At 38.5% G+C, this 20,836-nt stretch overlaps 1 protein-coding gene and 1 non-coding gene across 2 annotated transcripts in view; both read left to right on the top strand.

Moving 5' to 3' along the window:
* Positions 1-20,836, top strand: part of ADAMTS17 (ADAM metallopeptidase with thrombospondin type 1 motif 17) — a 346,933-nt gene that overhangs the window by 37,143 nt on the left and 288,954 nt on the right. The window lies entirely within an intron of this gene.
* On the top strand, positions 19,225-19,331 carry LOC118891371. Its single transcript, XR_005018955.1, has one exon. It is a non-coding gene; the product is annotated as a U6 spliceosomal RNA (small nuclear RNA).

Genomic DNA, 20,836 nt, shown 5'->3' with positions numbered 1-20,836 from the left:
AGTTCTGTAAAGTTTCTGTGAACATTGAATTACCAGATACTGAACCATTGCTCCTGGGGGAAATACAGGGTTAGGTTCCTGAGAGCTTCTGGTCACATTTTCATCAACCAATCCATACATAACTTTGTTTTAGGTATGTTTCTGTTTAAAGATACCTTATTTAATATACATTGTTCATTCATTAACATCGAACTAATGGGCAACAGCACTATAGCTCATGTCTGAATGAAGTTTATCTGTAAAGCACATCATAGATGTGCTAAGCCTTCTTGCACTTAGTAATGCTGGATAGCTCTTCAGCTCTACCCTTAGGAGCCATTTGAAATAGCAAAATCAGAAGGCAGAGCATTGCTGTTTGACCTCAGCTGGGAATGTGCATGTTGGGTGACTCAGATTTTTTTGCCACTCTGCAGATGTCAGTGAATGACTGTGAAAGTTTTATGAGTATTGATTTTGGGTTTTCTTATACATTTAAGCAAATAGGTGAATTTGCAAACATGGAATACATAAATAATGAAAAGTGACTGTATGTGATTTATAAAAATTTTCTATTCTGTACTTGCTTTTTACATTCTTGATTGATATCCTTTGAAGCTCCCAAATTTAATTTTGATGAAGAATAATCTATCTAGTTTTTCTTTGATTTGTTTGTGCTTTTGGTATCATATCTAAGAAACCATTACCTAATCCAAGGTCACAAAGATTTACATTTATGTTTGGTAGCTTAGCTTTCACAATTAGGTTTCTCAGTTATTTTTTATATATGGTGTGAGGAAGGAGTCCAACTTCATTCTTTTGCATGTTGATATCCGGTGTCCCAGCACCACTTCTTGAAAAGGACTATCTTTCCCCCATTGAGTGGTATGATACTCTTGTCAAAATTAATTGCCCCCAAATATATAGGTTTATTCCTGGACTCGCAGTTCTCTTCCACTGATCTATATGACTATCCTTATGCCAGTACCACATGGTCTTGATCACTTTAGGTATGTAGTAAGACTTGAAATTGGGAAGTGTGTCATTCAATTTTTTTTTTTTTTTTGCTGTTGTTATTCTGGGTCCCTTGAAAAGTATTGCCATCCTAACAGTATTAAGTCTGCTGATTCATAAACATGTGCATTTAGGTATTCTTTAACTTTCAAAGAATAAGATTTTCACTTCTTTTGTTAAATTTATTCCTAAGCACTTTATTCTTTTTGAGGCTAATGTAAAAAGTTGTTTCTTAATTACATTTCTGGTTTGTTCACTGCTACTATAGAAATACAATAGATTTTTGTTTATTGATCTTGCATCCTTCAGTCTTGCTGAACTCATTAATTAATTCAAATAGTTGTAGTGGATTCCTTAGCAGTGTCTGTATACTAGGTTGTGTCATCTGTGAATGGAGATGGTTTACTTCTTCCTTTTCAATCTGGATGCCTTTTATTTCTTTTTCTTGCCTAATTGCCCTGGATAGAACCTTCAACGCAAGGTTGAATAGAAATGGCAAGAAACGATATCCTTCTCTTGTTCCTGGTCTTAGGAGGAAAGGATGCAGCCTTTCACCATTGAGGATGATGTTAGTTGTGTGTTTTTTGTAGATACTCTTTTTCAGGTTGAGGACATTTTCTTTATTCCTAGTTTGTTGAGTAATTTGTCTTTTTTTTTAAATCATGAAAGGGTGTTCAATTTTGTCAAATGGTTTTTCTGTATCTGTTGAGATGATCATGTGGTTTTTGTCCTTTACTGGTATTAGATTGGTATTACATTTTTGATTTTGGATGTCAAATCAATTTTGCACTCATGTGAAAAATCCCATTACCATTATATATACATTTGTCATAGTATATAGTCCTTTTTATATCTTGCTGGGTTCAGTTTGCTAGTAGTTTTTGAGGATATTTGCATTTATATTTGTTAGAGATAATGGTCTGTTGCGTTTTTTTTTTTTCTTGTGATGTCTTTGTCTGGTTTTGATATTAGAGTAATACTGACCTCATAAAATGAGTTCTGAAGTCTTCCCTTCTCTTCTAATTTTTTGAAGAATTAGAGTTTGTGAAGAATTGGTATTAATTCCTGTTTAAATGTTTGGTAGAATTTACTGCTAAGCCATCTTTGCCTGGCTTTTCTTTGTGGGTAGTTTTAAAATTACTAATTCAAACTCTTTACTTATAATAGGTCCATTCAGAGTGTATTTTTTTTCTTGAGTAAGTTTTTGTAGTTTCTGTCTTTCTAGGAATTTGTTCATTGCATCTATGTTATCTAATTTGTTGGCATACATTGTTCACAGTATTCCTTTATAATCTTTTGTATTTCTGTAAGATAAGTGGTAATATTCCCTCTTTCACATGTGAGTCTTTTATTTTTTTTTTCCCTTGGTCATTGTAGCTAAATGTTGTTAATTTTGTTGTAGCTAAACGTTGTTAATTTTGTTGATTTTTTAAGAAAGCAACTTTTGGTTTAGTTGATTTTCTCTTATTTTTCTATTATTTCAATAATTTTTTTCTCTAATTTTTATTTTCTTCCTCTTCTTCTTTGGATTTTGTTTGCCCTTCTTTATTCTAATGTCTTGAGGTAAAAGGTTAAGTTATTGATTTAAAGTATCTAAGTATTTTGTTGAATTATCTATTTCTTTCTTCAAAATTTATTTTTTTTTTACTTCATATATTATGGGGTCCTGTCAGGTGCACATAAGTTTATAATTGTTTCATGTCCCTGATGAATTGACTCTTTTATCATTAATAACATCCACTTTATCGCCAATAACACTTTATGTTTTATTGTCTAAGTTGTCTGATATTAATACAGCCACTCCAGCTTTCTTATGGTTGCTGTTTGAATGATATGTCTTTTCCATTCATTTACTTTCAACCTATTTGTATCATTGAATGTAATGTGTGTCTGGTGTCTACAACATGTGGTTGGATTTTTAAAATCTACTCTGCCAATCTCAGTTGGTTAATCCACTCACATCTAATGTTATTATTGACATAGTTGCATTTATGTCTGCCATTTAAGTTTTTGTTTTCTATACGTCTGTTACCTTTTTTATTCCTCTATAACTCCTTTTCTGCTTTATTTTTTAATTTAATGAATATGTTCTAGTTTAACATTTTAATGCTTTTAATTATTATGTCACTATATGTTTTTGAAATGTTTTCCTAATGATTGTTATAGGAATTACCATATTATATCTTTTTTTCTTAACATCTTTATTGGAGTATAATTGCTTTACAATGGTGTGTTAGTTTCTGCTTTATAACAAAGTGAATCAGTTATACATATACATATATATACCCATATCTCATCCCTCTTGCGTCTCCCTCCCACCCTCCCTAGCCCACCCCTCTAGGTGGTCACAAAGTACTGAGCTGATCTCCCTGTGCTATGTGGCTGCTTCCCACTAGCTATCTATTTTACATTTGGTAGTATATATAAGTCTATGCCACTCTCTCACTTCGTCCCAGCTTATGCTTCCTCCTCCCCATGTCCTCAAGCCCATTCTCTATGTCTGTGTCTTTATTCCTGTCCTGACCCTAGGTTCTTCATAACCATTTTTCTTTCAGATTCCATATATATGTGTTAGCATACGGTATTTGTTTTTCTCTTTCTGACTTACTTCACTCTGTATGACAGACTCTAGGTCCATCCACCTCACTACAAGTAACTCAATTTTGTTTCTTTTTATGGCTGAGTAATATTCCATTGTATATATGTGCCACATCTTCTTTATCCATGCATCTGTCGATGGACACTTACGTTGCTTCCCTGTCCTGGCTATTGTAAATAGAGCTGCAGTGAACATTGTGGTACATGACTCTTTTTGAATTATGGTTTTCTCTGGGTATATGCCCAGTAGTGGCATTGCTGGATCATATGATAATTCAATTTTTAGTTTTTTAAGGAACCTCAATACTGTTCTCCTTAGTGGCTGTATCAATTTACATTCCCACCAACAGTGCAAGAGGGTTCCCTTTTCTCCACACCCTCTCCAGTATTTGTTGTTTGTAGATTTTCTGATGATGCCCATTCTAACTGGTGTGAGGTGATACCTCATTGTAGTTTTGATTTGCATTTCTCTAAGGGTTGGTGATGTTGAGCATTCTTTCATGTATTTGTTGGCAATCTGTATATCTTCTTTGGAGAAATGTCTATTTAGGTCTTTTGCCCATTTTTGGATTGGGTTGTTTGCTTTCGTATTGAGCTGCATGAGCTGCTTGTCAATTTTGGAGATGAATCCTTTGTCAGTTGCTTCATGTGCAAATATTTTCTCCCATTCTGAGGGCTGTCTTTTTGTCTTGTTTATGTTTTCTTTTGCTGTGCAAAAGCTTTTAAGTTTCATTAGGTCCCATTTGTTTATTTTTGTTTTTATTTCCATTTCTCTAGGAGCAGGGTCAAAAAGGATCTTGCTGTGATTTATGTCATAGAGTGTTCTGTCTATGTTTTCCTCTAAGAGTTTGATAGTGTCTGGCCTTACATTTAGGTCTTTAATCCATTTTGAGTTGATTTTTGTGTATGGTGTTAGGGAGTGTTCTAATTTCATTCTTTTACATGTAGCTGTTCAGTTTTCCTAGCACCACTTATTGAAGAGGCTGTCTTTTCTCTATTGTATATTCTTGCCTCCTTTATCACAAATAAGGTGACGAGCGTGTGGGTTTATCTCTGGGCTTTCTATCCTGTTCCATTGATGTATATTTCTGTTTTTGTGCCAGTACCATACTGTCTTGATTACTGTAGCTTTGTAATATAGTCTGAAGTCAGGGAGCCTGATCCTCCAGCCTCATTTTTCTTTCTCAAGATTGCTTTGGCTATTCGGGGTCTTTTGTGTTTCCGTACAAATTGTGAAATTTTTTGATCTAGTTCTGTGAAAAATGCCATCGGTAGTTTGATAGGGATTGCATTGAATCTGTAGATTGCTTTGGTAGTATATAGTCTTTTTCACAGTGCTGATTCTTCCAATCCAAGAACATGGTATATCTGTCCATCTGTATCATGTTTAATTTCTTTCATCAGTGTCTTATAGTTTTCTGCATACAGGTCTTTTGTCTCCTTAGGTAGGTTTATTCCTAGGTATTTTATTCTTTTTGTTGCAATGGTAAATGGGAGTGTTCCCTTAATTTCTCTTTCAGATTTTTCATCATTAGTGTATAGGAATGCAGAGATTTCTGTGCATTAATTTTGTATCCTGCTACTTTACCAAATTCATTGATTAGCTCTAGTAGTTTTCTGGTAGCATATTTAGGATTCTCTATGTATAGTATCATGTCATCTGCAAACAGTGACAGCTTTACTTCTTCTTTTCCGACTTGGATTTCTTTTATTTCTTTTTCTTCTCTGATTGGTGTGGCTAAAACTTCCGAAATGATGTTGAATAATAGTGGTGAGAGTGGGCAACATTGTCTTGTTCCTGATCTCATTGGGAATGGTTTCGGATTTTCACCATTGAGGATGATGTTGGCTGTGGGTGTGTCATATATGGCCTTTATTATGTTGAGGTAAGTTCCCTCTATGCCTACTTTCTGGAGGGTGTTTTTCATAAATGAGTGTGGAATTTTGTTGAAAGCTTTTTCTGTGTCTGTTGAGATGATCATATGGTTTTTCTCCTTCAGTTTGTTAATATGGTATATCACATTGATTGATTTGCCTATACTGAAGAATCCTTGCATTCCTGGGATAAACCCCACTTGATCATGGTGTATGATCCTTTTAATGTGCTGTTGGTTTCTGTTTGCTAGTAATTTGTTGAGGATTTTTGCATCTATGTTCATCAGTGATATTGGCCTGTAGTTTTCTTTCTTTGTGACATCTTTGTCTGGTTTTGGTATCAGGGTGATGGTGGCCTCGTGGAATGAGTTTGGAATTGTCCCTCCCTCTGCTACATTTTGGAAGAGTTTGAGAAGGATAGGTGCTAGCTCTTCTCTAAATGTTTGATAGAATTCGCTGTGAAGCCATCTGGTCCTGGGCTTTTGTTTGTTGGAAGATTTTTAATCCCAGTCTCAATTTCAGTGCTTGTGCTTGGTCTGTTTATGTTTTCTATTTCTTCTTGGTTCAGTCTCGGAAGGTTGAGCTTTTCTAAGAATTTGTCCATTTCTTCCAGGTTGTCCATTTTATTGGCATATAGTTGCTTGTAGTAATCTCTCATGATCCTTTGTATTTCTGCAGTGTCAGTTGTTACTTCTCCTTTTTCATTTCTAATTCTGTTGATTGAGTCTTCTCCTTTTTTCTTGATGTGTCTGGCTAATGGTTTATCAATTTATTTATCTTTTCAAAGAATCAGCTTTTAGTTTTATTGAATCTTTGCTCTTGTTTCCTTCATTTCTTTTCATTTATTTCTGATCTGATCTTTATGATTTCTCCTCTGCTAACTTTGGGGGTTTTTTCTTCTTCTCTAATTGCTTTAGGTGTAAGGTTAGGTTGTTTATTTGAGATGTTTCTTGAGTTAGGATTGTATTGCTATAAACTTCCCTCTTTGAACTGCTTTTGCTGCATCCCATAGGTTTTGGGTCATCGTGTTTTCATTTTTATTTGTTTCTGGGTATTTTTTTCTTTCCTCTTTGATTTCTTCAGTGATCTCTTGATTATTTAGTAGTGTATTGTTTAACCTCCACGTGTTTGTATTTTTTACAGATCTTTTCCTGTAATTGATACCTAGTTTCATAGCATTGTGGTCAGAAAAGATACTTGATACGATTTCAGTTTTCTTAAATTTACCAAGGCTTGATTTGTGCCCCAAGATATGATCTATCCTGGAGAATGTACCATGAGCACTTGAGAAGAAAGTGTATTCTTTTGTTTTTGGATTCAATGTCCTATAAATGTCAATTAAGTCCATCTTGTTTTATGTAACATTTAAAGCTTGTGTTTCCTTATTTGTTTTCATTTTGGATGATCTGTCCATTGGTGAAAGTGGGGTGTTCAAGTCCCCTACTATGATTGTGTTACTGCCGATTTCCCCTTTTATGGCTGTTAGCAATTGCCTTATGTATTGAGGTGCTCCTATGTTGTTTGTATAAATATTTACAATTGTTATATCTTCTTCTTGGATTGATCCCTTGATCATTATGTAGTGTCCCTTTATCTCTTGTAGTAATCTTTATTTTAAGTCTATTTTTTTTCTGATATGAGAAATGCTACTCCAGCTTTCTTTTGATTTCTATTTGCATGGAATACCTTTTCCTTCACCTCACTTTCAGTCTGTATGTGTCCCTAGGTCTGAAGTGGTCTCTTGTAGACAGCATGTGTACGGGTCTTGTTTTTGTATCCATTCAACCAGTCTGTGTCTTTTGGTAGAGCATTTAATCCGTTTACATTTAAGGTAATTATCGATATGTATGTTCCTCTTACCATTTTCTTAAATGTTTTGGGTTTATTGTAGGTCTTTTACTTCTCTTGTATTTCCTGCCTAGAGAAGTTCTTTTTGCATTTGTTGTACAGCTGGTTTGGTGGTGCTGAATTCTGTTAGCTTTTGCTTGTCTGTAAAGGTTTTAATTTCTCCATCGAATCTGAATGAGATCCTTGCTGGGTAGAGTAATCTTGGTTGCCGGTTTTTCCTTTTCATCACTTTAAATATGTCCTGCCACTCCCTTCTGGCTTGCAGAGTTTCTGCTGAAAGATCAGCTGTTAACCTTATGGGGATTCCCTTGTATGTTATTTGTTGTTTTTCCCCTGCTGCTTTTAATATTTTTTCTTTGTATTTAATTTTTGATAGTTTGATTAATATGTGTCTTGGTGTGTTTCTCCTTGCATTCATCCTGTATGGGACTCTCTGTGCTTCCTGGACTTGACTGACTATTTCCTTTCCCATATTAGGGAAGTTTTCAACTATAATCTTTTCAAATATTTTCTCAGTCCCTTTCTTTTTTCTTCTTGTTCTGGGACCCCTATAATTCAAATGTTGGTGCATTTAATGTTGTCCCAGAGGTCTCTGAGACTGCCCTCAATTATTTTCATTCTTTTTTCTTTATTCTGCTCTGCAGTAGTTTTTTCCACTGTTTTATCTTCCAGGTCACTTATCCGTTCTTCTGCCTCCATTATTCTGCTATTGATTCCTTCTAGAGAATTTTTAATTTCATTTATTGTGTTGTTCATCATTGTTTGTTTACTCTTTAGTTCTCCTATGTCCTGCTTAAATGTTTCTCGTATTTTCTCCATTCTATTTCCACGATTTGGGATCATCTTTACTATCATTACTCTGATTTCTTTTTCAGGTAGACTGCCTATTTACTCTTCATTTGTTAGGTCTGGTGGGTTTTTACCTTGCTCCTTCATCTGCTGTGTGTTTTTCTGTCTTTTCATTTTTCTTATCTTACTGTGTTTGGGGTCTCCTTTTCCCAGGCTGCAGGTTCATAGTTCCCGTTGTTTTTGGTGTCTGCCCGCAGTGTCTAAGGTTGTTTCAGTGGGTTGTGTAGGCTTCCTGGTGGAGGGTACTAGTGCCTGTGTTCTGGTGGATGAGGCTGGATCTTGTCTTTCTCGTGGGCAGGACCACGCCCAGTGGTGTGTTTTGGGTTGCTTGTTACTTTAGTATGATTTTAGGCAGCCTGTCTGCTAATGGGTGGGGTTGTGTTCCTGTCTTGCTGGTTGCTTGGCATTGGGTGTCCAGCACTGTAGCTTGCTGGTCGTTGAGTGGAGATGGGTGTTAGCGTTGAGATGGAGATCTCTTGGAGAGCTTTCGCCATTTGATATTATGTGGAGCTGGGAGGTCTTTGGTGGACCAATGTCCTGAACTCGGCTCTCCCACCTCAGAGGCACAGGCCTGACACCCGGCTGGAGCACCAAGACCCTGTCAGCCACGTGGCTCAGAAGAAAAGGGAGAATAAAAGAAAGAAAGAAAGAAAAAATAAAATAAAGTTATTAAAAGAAGGAATAAAGAATAATTATTAAAAATAAAAAATTTAAAAGGTAATAAAAAAAGAAAAAAAAAGAAATAAGAAGGAAGAGAGCAACGAAACCAAAAAACAAATCCAACAATGATAACAAGAGCTAAAAACTATACTAAAACAAACAAACAAACAAACAAAAAATGGACAGACAGAACCCTAGGACAATTGGTAAAAGCAAAGCTATACAGGCAAAATCACACAAAGAAGCATACACATACACACTCACAAAAAGAGAAAAAGGGAAAAAATATATATATCATTACTCCCAAAGTCCACCGCTTCAATTTTGGGATGAGTCGTTGTCTGTTCAGGTATTCCACAGTTGCAGGGTACATGAAGTTGATTGTGGAGATTTAATCCGCTGCTCCTGAGCCTGTTGGGAGAAATTCCCCGTTCTCTTCTTTGTTCGCACAGCTCCTGGGGTTCAGCTTTGGATTTGGCCCTGCCTCTGCGTGTAGGTTAAGCTTTGGATTTGGCCCCGCCTCTGCGTGTAGGTTGCCTGAGACTGTTTGTTCTTTGCTCAGACAGGACAGGGTTAAACTAGCAGCAGATTAGGGGTCTCTGGCTCACTCAGGCCAGGGGGAGGGAGGGGTACGGAATGCAGGAGAAGCCTGCGGTGGCAGAGGCTTTCATGACGTTGCAACAGTGTGAGGAGCGCCATGTATTCTCCCAGGGAAATTGTCCCTGGATCATGGGACCTTGGCAGTGGTGGGCTGCACAGGCTCCCGGGTGGGGAGTTGATAGTGACCTGTTCTTGCACACAGGCTTCTTAGTGGCTGCAGCAGCAGCCTTAGTGTTTCATGCCCATCTCTGGTGTCCATGCTGATAACCGCAGCTCGTGCCCATCTCTGGAGCTCGTTTAGCTAGTGCTCTGAATCCCCTCTCCTCGCACACCCCGAAACAATGGTCTCTTGCTTCTTAGGCAGTTCCAGACTTTTTCCTGGACTCCCTCCCGGCTAGTGTGGCGCACTAGCCCCCTTCAGGCTGTGTTCACGTAGCCATCCCCAGTCCTCTCCCTGGGATCTGACCTCTGAAGCCTGAGCCTCAGCTCCCAGCCCCAACCCGTCCCGGTGGGTGAGCAGACAAGGCTCTCAGGCTGGTGAGTGCTGGTCGGCACTGATCCTCTGTGCGGCAATACCTCCACTTTGCCCTCTGTACCACTGTTGCTTGCGCTCTCCTCCGTGGCTCTGATGCTTCTTCCCTGTCCACCCCCATCTCCGCCAGTGAAGGGGCTTCCTAGTTTGTGGAAACTTTTCCTCCTTCACAGTTCCCTCCCCAAGGTGCAGGTCCCATCCCTATACTTTTGTCTCTGTTTTTTCTTTTTCTTTTGCCCTACCCAGGTACATGGGGAGTTTCTTGCCTTTTGGGAAGTCTGAGGTCTTATGCCAGCATTCAGTATGTGTTCTGTAGGAGTTGTTCCACATGTAGATGTATTTCTGATGTATTTGTGGGGAGGAAGGTGATCTCCACGTCTTACTCTTCCACCATCTTGAAGGTCTCTCTCCACCATATTATATCTTAACTTCTCAGAATCTACTTCAGATTTACTAACTTATGTCTAGTGAGATATAGAAACATTACCCCTATATCGCTCTATTCTCGTTCCCCTTTTGTGAACTATTATTGTTTATAAATATATATCATAATATATATTTTATATTTATATATTACATACATATCACAAACCCAACAATGAATTGTTGTTAGTATAATTTTTCTTACTTTATATAATTTTATGTGTATTAAAGAAGCTGAGAAAGGAAAAATCGAGCAAGTCTATAGAGTTTGTTATATCAACCTTCCTTTTTATCATTTCTTGCTCTCTTCATTTCTTCATGTGGATTTGAGTTACCATCTGTTATCATTTTCCTACTCCAAGACAACTTTGCTAACACCCATCTCTTTTGTGCTTTTATTGTCAAACACATTATCTTTCTCTATGTGAAAGGCCTGATAATACAGCTATGTAAATAATGTTTTATACAATTTCTTTTAAAATCAGTTAAGAGAAAAAGGGGAAGAAATATGCAATTATACTGTTTCTTTTAATTACATATTCAACTCTATTATTTTTCTTGTGTTTGTGGAGTTGAATTGTCATTTGGGGTACTTTCTTTTAGTCTGAACAACTTCCTTTAGTATTTCTCGCGAGGAATGTCTGCTAGGAACAAATTCTCTCAGTTATTGCTTATCATAGAATATCTTTATTTCACCTTTGTTTTTGAAGGATTGTTTTGCTGAATATAAGATTATTGGTTGACAGTTCTTTCAGCACCTTGAATATGTCATCCAACTGTCTCTGGCCTTACTGTTTCTGATGAGAAGTCAGGTGCTAATCTTATTGGCACCTTGTACATGATGAGACAATTTTCTCTTACTGCTTTCAAGATTTTCTCTTTTTCTTTGACTTCCAGCATTTTTACCGTATGTCTGGGTGTGGATCTCTTTGTATTTATTCTACTTGGATTTTGTTGAGTGTCTTGAATGAATCATGTTTTTCATCATACTTAGCAAGTTTTCAGGCATTATTTCTTCAAATTTTTTTCTATTCCTTTCTCTTCTTCGTCTCCTTCCCATTGCATTATATTGGTGTGCTTAATGGTGTCCCACATTTCTCTGAGGCTCTGTTCATTTTCTGCTTTTCTTCAGATTGTATAATCTCTATCAATATATCCTTATATTTGCTGGGTCTTTCTTCTACTAGTTTAAATATAGTTTTAGCTCCTGTAGTGAAATTTTCATTTTTGTTATTGTACTTTTCAAATCCAGAATTTCAATTTACTGCTTTAAAAAAAGTAATTTCTATCTCTTTATTGGTATTCTCTATTTGATGAGACATTGTCATTATAGCTTTCTTTACATCTTTAAGCATAGTTTTTAAATTTCTTTGAACATTTTTATTGTGGATGTTTTTAAGTCTTTGCCTGTTAAATCTGTCATCTGGGCTCTCTCACAGGCAGTTTCTGTGCCTGCTTTTTTTCCCTACATGTGGGTCACACTTTCCTGTTTCTTTTTTGTGTCTCATAGTTTTTGTTGAAAATTGGACATTTTATAATTGCAGGAACCTGGATAGTGGTTCCTTATCACTTCTTCAGGTCTTCTTTTGTTGTTGTTTGCTTGTTTATTTGTTTAGTGACTCAGACTATTTTGGTGATGTCTTTTTTCCTTTAGTGCCACTCTCAGAGGGAGAAGCCTGGGGTATATGCACAGTCACCCTACATGACAGTGGTTTAATCGGGCTTCTCTTTGACTGTCTCTTTCCCTAATCTCTCTATTAAGCTGTCTGCCTTTTTTGGTATCACACCCAGCTGGTGTGCTTCATTAATTGCTGACTGATTGCTCTATTGGTTTCAACAGTGCCTGAGACATACATGGCTCTGCCATTTGATCCACCTAAATTCAGTAAGGGGTCATTTTTGTGGCAAGTCTCTGAGGTCTATTCTAACCCCAGGAGGACTCTCTTTTCCTTTTCTCTCTGATGAACTACCTGACCTATCATTTAACTTATTGCTCTTTATTAAGAGGAGCTGCCAGCCTCATATTTGCTTATCACTAAAATCCTTATTGTTTTCAAGAGTGCCTGTAGGCTTGAACGTCCCACACTTTATTTGCCAGTACTTTTGGGGAGAGCATAGAAGCTCTTTGTTTTTATGGACTACCTCTGTCTTTGGGGAAAATCTCTAAGCCACTACTCTGGACAATAGGCAGAGTTAGTAGTCTCTGGTCTTCTCAGCTTGACTCTCCTGACATAGAATATCTGCCCTGTGAGCAAGCTGATATGAGGGTGATTGGTGCCCCCAGTATTTTCCTGGGTTAGAACCTCCTTCTTATGAGGGGGGCTGGGTGAAGGAATGGAATCTTAACCTTTTGGATGCACTCATCAGGAAATTAGACTCTTCAGTTTGGACTGGAGGAGATGACAAATGATGGTGGCCTACCCCTCCTGGTAAAGCACCATATCCTTTGATTGGCAGCTGAGGGGAAGAGGAGCTCTGCTTCTTTGTCATGCTCATCTGGAGTGGAGTTTCCATCAATCTGAGCTAGGATGGGAAGGAATGAAAGAGTAGTGGCTCAAATGTCAGTTTTCACTCTTGTCCTGAAAGTGGAACTCATGGGCTGCAAGAGAAAAGTGGTCAGTTTGAGAACCACAGTTGTCATAAAATGGCTCTTTCATGCTGTGGCAGGAACTCTAGAAATCTGAGGTTAGCTTGCTGTGGCAGCATAGTTGTGAAGGTGATTGACTGAAATTGGGCAGCATTGAAATGGATCTTCTGGAAGTGCAGTCTATGATCTAAGATTCCTTGAAGACTTCTCAAAGCAAGAGAGGCCTACTGTTGGGCGTGACAGGGAGTGTGGGTTTTTTCTAATGCTGACCAGGGTAAGTGGCCCTGAAAGGGGACATTCCAGAAAGAAAACTAATTGGTGTTATTCCCAGAGCTGGGAAGCAAGTTAGTCATGGCAATAGCAGCTGACCTCTGGATTTCCCTGGCTGGACTTTCATTTTCTCTCATGCAGCATCCAGACAGGGAGTGAGTTGACCTGTGATGGGATCAGGGCCACAACTGGTGGGCTTATGTAGCTGCTGGTGCCCTGTCCAAAGCTCCTGCTGGGCATGTGTAGGCAGGTATGATTTCAAATTGAAGGCATATCCAGAGCTGATCTCAGACCACTGTACTTATTGATGATGTAGTGTGGTCCCCACAGGTCAGGATCCTGCTACAAGTGATCAGGATTCTATGGTGGCAGAATTGCCCTGGAAGATTGCTTGCTGGGCTGGTGACTTTATGTTGGTCTGCCCTTATAGGCTTCTAGAGCAGAAAATCAGTGTGATGGGTCTGGTTTCCAGAGATGTAGTAACTGGAATCATATCAGACAAAGAAATTGACCATGCACCTTGTGGAGGGAGGCCTCCTCTCACAACAGGATGCCCCAAGGGCCACGCAGTACGAGCCAGTGTTGTGCAGTGGATGGTTGGCTCAGATATGCCAGGATCAGAACAGAAGTGATGTGAGCCTGGCTCAGAAAGGATGTGCAATAAATATGGATGAAAAGGACAAGAAGGTGGGGGAGGGAGGAGGTGAAGGGGCTATTCTGTCTCTAAAAGATAGGGCAGAGCAGTACCATAAAAAGAGAGAGCATGTGACTCCTCTGAATGTCCTGAGGAGGTACTGGGGCATCTCAGCTCTCAACATGTTGTCAGTGTCTGGACTTGCCATGTGGGAGCATTGTCTCTCAGGAATTGAATGCTGAGGTTGGTGGACTTACGGCTCATTGAAGCTTCTTGTAAAGACTGTGCTACAGAGCTTAGGACAGTCCAAATGAGTTTGTTATAGGAGACCAGTGGCAGCAGATTAAAATAAATCATCCAGGATGTGGCGACACATTCAGATTAGGAGGCCATAGAAATGCTCTCTTATTAATCTCTGGATGACAAGGGCACTGCGGGCATTGCAAAGCGTGCTTACAGCATGGCCTCGGGTTTCACCCTGCAACTATCAAGCAGTCCTTCCACTAAAACCCGTATGAAGATAGAAAAAGGCAAAAACATATTTAGAAAAATGAAGGAAATAGGCAATCTGTTGTCAAAATTGGCAAGGACTTTCCACTAACTATAAAGAACAGTGGGCCTGGATTGGTAAGGGTAGTCAGTGGGCTTTTCAGAGTGGCCAAACCCTGCCTGTCTGAAAGAGAGCCGGAAGAAATATTTTCCCATCTCTTGTTTGTCCTTGGCTTTGAATTTTAGAAGATTTGTGATACTTAGGAAACTGGTTGGCTGTCCCTCTTGGTTTGGCATTAGCCATTGTTTTATAGCCATTCTACAGCTAACTCCAGGGCAGCCCTGTGGTGGGAGGTATGTTGCTGGTACTTTGTATCTAGCATTGCCCTGTGGACAGAAGGAGGCCTGTAGATCCCTATTTAAGTGTCCCGTCAATTCAGAATGTACAGTACTGCTCCTTGGGGAGGTACAGGATCCCACCACAGCCTGGTAGAGCCGACTACACAGATGCCTACTGAACATCGTGCTTGTCTGCCTGTCCTCTAGTAGCAGGTCTGAGATGGGATGCTGACTGTTGTGATCAAGGGAGACCTGTTCACCCAAGTCTTGGTGCTGGCTTTAGGTAGACCTCTCCTCATTGCAATTTGAGTATGTACAGAAAACCCATTTGAGGGTCTGAGTTCAAATGCTATAGCCTATAAGGGAAAGGATATGCAGAGAAAACATATCTTTGGAAAGGATTTATTTCAGGACCAGAATAAATTTTAGAAAACTGGTATCCTAATGGGATGTAAGAAGATAAGGCTTTACTATGGAAAACAGTATGGAGGTTCCTTAAAAAAATAAAAACAGAACTACCATGTGATCCAGTGATCCCACTCCTGGGCATATATCCAGAAAAAGATAAAAACTCTAATTTGAAAAGATACATGCCCCCCAATGTTAACAGCAGCACTATTTCTAATAGCCAAGACATGGAAGCAACCTAAGTGTCCATCAACAGATGAATGGATAAAGAAGGTGTGGTGTATGTATACAGTGGAATATTCCTCATCCATAAAAAATGAAACATTGCCATTTGCAGCAACATGGATGGACCTAGACATTATCATACTAAATGAAGTGAGTCAGACAGAAGGACAAATATTGTATGATATCACTTACATGTGGAATCTAAAAAATAATACAAATGATTTTATTTACAAAACAGAAACAGACTCACGGACATAGAAAACAAACTTATGGTTACCAAAGGGGAAAGGTGAGGAGGGATAAATTATGGGATTAACATATACACACTACTATATATAAAATAGGTAAGCAACAAGGATTTACTGTATAGCACAGGGAACTATATTCAATACCTTATAATAATCTATAATGGAAAATAATCTGAAAATACATATATATAACTGAATCACTTTTCTGTACACCTGTAACTAACACAATATTGTAAATCCACTATACTTCAATAAAAAAGAGAACATTTGGACCTAAACAGATGTCAGAAGTCATAAAAAAGGAAGATAGGACTTTAAAGAAGCAAAAGCCATAAGAACTGCAGAATGAGATGTAAAAACAATAAGCTTAAAATAAAAGGGAACTGGTGAGATAATGAAAGCTTATAAAACTAGTTTGCTGTAGCAGAATTAAAATCTACAAGGGAGGCACTACGCAGTTGAAACGACATTACACATTTGAATAAGTGATGTAGAGAATAAATGTGACATGCTTCTTTGGGGGCAAAGGAAGGAAAGAATAGAGTGGTGAGAAAGGAAGTGATAGAAATGGGTTACAGAAAATTAAGTCCAATTTTAGAATCTCTGCAGAAGGAACCCCTCTGCCCAAGTTAGGATAGGGGCATTCATCAAAGATTTTTAATGAATGAAGACTTTCTGGAAGGTTTAAAGAAATCTCAGTTTACCAGATAAAAGGCTTACTGTGTTTTGATCAAAATTCATATACATAGGCCCACAGTTATTTATTCTGGCAAAATTTGTGAATTATAAGAATAATAGGAAAAGTTATACCAGTATTCAAGCAGACAAAACAGGTTACTTAAAAGAAACAAAAATCTGGCAAGCCTGAGTTGTCCATGATACTAAGTCCTAGAAGACAGTGGAGCCAGGACTGCAGTGTTGGGACAAGAAGTGACTGTGCAGGCTTCCCTGGTGGCGCAGTGGTTAAGAATCCGCCTTCCAATGCATGGGACACAGGTTCAAGCCCTGGTCTGGGAAGAGCCCACATGCCGCGGAGCAACTAAGCCTGTGCACCACAACTACTGAGCCTGCACTCTAGAGCCCATGAGCCACAACTACTGAGCCTGCATGCTGCAACTACTGAAGCCTGCGTGCCTAGAGCCTGTGCTCTGCAACAAGAGAAGATGCCGCAGTGAGAAGCCCACACACCACAACAAAGAGTAGCCCCTGCTCGCCACAACTAGAGAAAACCCACGTGCAGCAACGAAGACCCAGTGCAGCCAAAAATAAATAAATGAATTTATTAAAAAAAAAAAAAGGTGACTGTGCTCCAAGAATATGACACTCAGATAATTTGTTGTTCACCTGTGAGGGCACCTGATGCTCTTAGATATGTAAGAGTTTAGAAACCATACATCCTGCTTGTCCTTCTAGGAAGAATTTCTTTAAAACATAATTGCAGTTGATTATGAGCTAAAGCAAAATTAAAAGATTAGAAATAGGGAGGGCATGATATAAAGAGTTGATGTGGATGATTGAAACTGGTTTAACATAGAGTTAAGCTTAACTAATTGATGCAAATACAGTTACAAATGGAAAGCAATAATTAAAGAGTTAAGGGAAGATCAAAGACCTAAATGTAAGGGCTAAAACTATCATGGTCCTAGAAGAAAATATAGGAATAAATCTTTATGACCTTGAATTAGGCAATGGTTTCTTAGATATGACATCAAAAACACAAGCAACCAAAGAAAATAAATTGGATTTAATAAAAATTAAAATATTTTGTGCTTCAAAGGATACAATCAAGAAAGGGAAAAGATAACTCACATGATAGAAGAAAATTTCTCCAAATCATATATCTGATAAGGGACTTGTACCTGGGATATATCCTATAATTCAACTCTAAAAAGACAACTCAATTGAAAAATAGACAAAGGACTTGAAAAGATAGTTCTCTGAAGAATATACATATAATTGACCAATGATCACATGAAAAAATGCTTAGCATTATTAGACACCAGAGGAATGCAAATCAAAACCACAGTGAGATACCATTTCGTACCCACTTGGATAATTACAGTAAAAAAGATGGACAATAACAAGTGTTGCTGGAAATGTAGAGAAACTAGAACCCTCATATGGTGCTGCTGGGAATATAAAATGGTACAGACACTTGAAGAACAGGTTGGCAGTTCCTCAGAAGTTTAAGCAAAGGGTTACGACATGACCTAGCAATTCTACTCCAAGGTATGCACCCAAGAGAAATTAAAACATTTATTCACATAAAAACTTATACATGAATGTTCATAGGAGCATTATTCACAATAGCCAAAATATGAAAACAACCCAAATGTCCATCAACTGATGAATGGAAAACAAAGTGGTATTCCATGCAATGGAATCTTATTTGGCAACAAAAAGGAATAAAGTACAGATACATGCTGGATGGATGAACCTTGAAAATACTTTCATAAGAGAAAGAAGCTAGAAACAAAAGACCACATATTAAATTATTCTATTTATATGAAATGTTCAGAATAGGCAAACCTATGGAGACAGAAAGTAATTAGTGATTTCCTGGGGCGGGGGTGGTAGAGGGCGAAATGAGAAGTGGTTGCTAATGGGTATAGGGTTTCATTTTGTGTGATAAAAACTGTCCGTTTGTGTCATCATGGTTGTGCAACTCTGAGAATATACCAAAAGCTATTGAATTGTATCCTTAAAATGGATGAATTGTATGGTATGTGAATCATATCTCAATAAAGCTGTTGTAAAAAGTAAGGAAAGGTGTAAAATATAAAGTACTTGAATAATATTCTGTACCTCAAATTTAAGAAATATTTACAAATCAGAAAAGTGGGGGACTTCCCTGGTGGCGCAGTGGTTAAGAATCCACCTGCCAATGCAGGGGACACGGATTTGATCCCTGGTTCGGGAAGATCCCGCATGCCATGGAATAACTAAGCCCATGCACCATAACTACTGAGCCTGCGCTCTAGAGCCTGCGAGCCACAACTGCCGAGCCTGTGTGCCACAACTACTGAAGCCTGCGCATCTAGAGCCCATGCTCCACAACAAGACAAGCCACCGCAATGAGAAGCCTGCACAATGCAACAAAGAGTATCCCCCACTCGCCGCAACTAGAGAAAGCCCGTGCACAGCAACGAAGACCTGATGCAGCCATAAATAAATAAATAAATAAACAAATAAATAAACAAATAAAAGAAAAGTGGAAAGGAATCTGGGAGAAAAAAGGGATGTTAAATTCTTCTCTGCACAAAGGGAAAACCAAAGTTCTACTATGTTCTTGACATGGAAAGAATGTTTCCTAAGATTGTAAGGATAGCTTATTGTAGAATTGCTTCCTCAATACTGGAGATGATAAACTCAGTGAAATATAGCTCACATAGGAAAATAGAGAAAAGGAACTAAAAACATGACAGAAGATCAAAAATGATCATTTTTATAATAAATATAAAGGCATTAAAACCCTCTATTCAATGACAAAGACTCAGAAATGACACCAAAAAGTTATGGTAAAAGCATGGGTAAAGATTTAAACATCAAATACAATTAAAAGGTGATAAAATCGAGGAAATACTTATCATAGTACTACAAAAGTCTAATATTCTTTCATTTCTTCTTTCACTTATTTTAAAACTCTTTAGTGCTCGTGTCAGCAGCACATGTACTAAAATTGGAACAATACAGAGAAGAGTAGCATGGTCCCTGTGCAAGGATGACACGCAAATTCATGAAGCATTCCATATTTTTAATCTAATTTTAAAAAAAGAAAGAAATGAGCTTATTTACAAAACAGAAACAGACTTACAGGTATCAAAAACAAACTTATGGTTACCAAAGGGGAAACGTGGCGGGGAGGGTTAAATCAGGAGCTTGGAATTAACGTACACGCACTACTATATATAAGATAACCAACAAGACTTACTGTATAGCACAGGGAACTCTACCCAGTATTCTGTGATAACCTATATGAGAAAAGAACCTGAAAAAGAATGAATACATGTAGATGTATAACTAAATCACTTTTCTGTACACCTGAAACTAACACAACATTGTAAATCAACTATACTTCAATTAAGTTAAAAAAATAAATGAAAGTAAATAAAATAAAATGAGGTTGTGGTAAGACCACTCCCCCCTCAAAAAGACTATTTACTGAACACCTACTCTGTGCTAGGCACTAGGTATAGAGCGATGAGTAAACTGGCATGATTCCTGTTCTCACAGCTTCCTGTAGAGTGGAAGAGACTGTTATTAAACACAGAACAGTTAAATTATTTCAAATTGTGGTTAAGTGATCCAAGGAAAAGAGAAGTGTGCTCTGGTGACTGAGGTGAAGGGGTCCAAGGACAGCCTCATTGAGGAAACGGCATTTGAATTGTGAGGACAAGTCAGTCAGGTGGCTGTTTGGAAAAGAATTTCCCAAATGGAGCTATTGCATGTTCAGAGGCCAGGGTGTGGGGAGGAGATTTGGTGCTTGAACTCGTGAAGGCCAGTGTGATTATGTGGTTGCTCCCTACTTGGACATTAGGGGAAGCCACAGGACAACAGAGGGAAGCCACAGGAAATTGGGAGTGGGGGGTCTTAGTGAATTTGCGAGTTGGCCTAACGAGGGTTCCCATTCCCTCTGCTGTTTGACTGGTTTGCTCATCCTGGTGGAGCCCAAGGCTACTTTACATGTGGAAGTCCGAGGAATGGCTGATGTGGCCATAAAGGAACCACTCACCTCTTGGTGACCCAGTGGGGACATTGGAAGTTTGGGAGTAGGAGCCCCACTAGTAAGGGTGTCAGGAGAACTGCAGCCATGCTCAGATGAATGTGCCTTTCTGGGCAGGTTCTTTGGCCCTGGAGCGTCCTCGGCATTCGGGAAGGGGGTTCTTTGGGAAAGAGTCATAGTCTGGTGACTGGGTCTAGGCCAAAAGAGGAGCACTTGACTTATTTTACCACCTCTAGGTCTGCTGGTGGGTTATTTGAGCTCTCTCTCCATGTGTTAGGGGACATCTTGGGCTTCTATGAAAGTCAAGGGGCCTTTGGAGGAGTGAAGGATGTCTGATTGTTAACTGCTCTGGAAATATGTGGGCATCCAATGTATTTGGAAGAACCCCTGACATCCAAGACAGAACCATAAATTTGTTTTCCCTAAGCTTCTAAAAAGAGGGCAAAGGATTTTTTGATACTTTTGTTCCTTGTTTATGGACTTCATTCTCTCATTCACTTATACATTCAAAAATAATTACTGAATGCAAACTACGTCA

The sequence above is a fragment of the Balaenoptera musculus genome, chromosome 2, assembly GCF_009873245.2.
Source record: "Balaenoptera musculus isolate JJ_BM4_2016_0621 chromosome 2, mBalMus1.pri.v3, whole genome shotgun sequence".
Taxonomy (NCBI): Eukaryota; Metazoa; Chordata; class Mammalia; order Artiodactyla; family Balaenopteridae; genus Balaenoptera; species Balaenoptera musculus.
The sequence above is the reverse complement of the archived record's forward strand: the minus strand, read 5'-3'. Positions and strand labels throughout refer to the sequence as shown.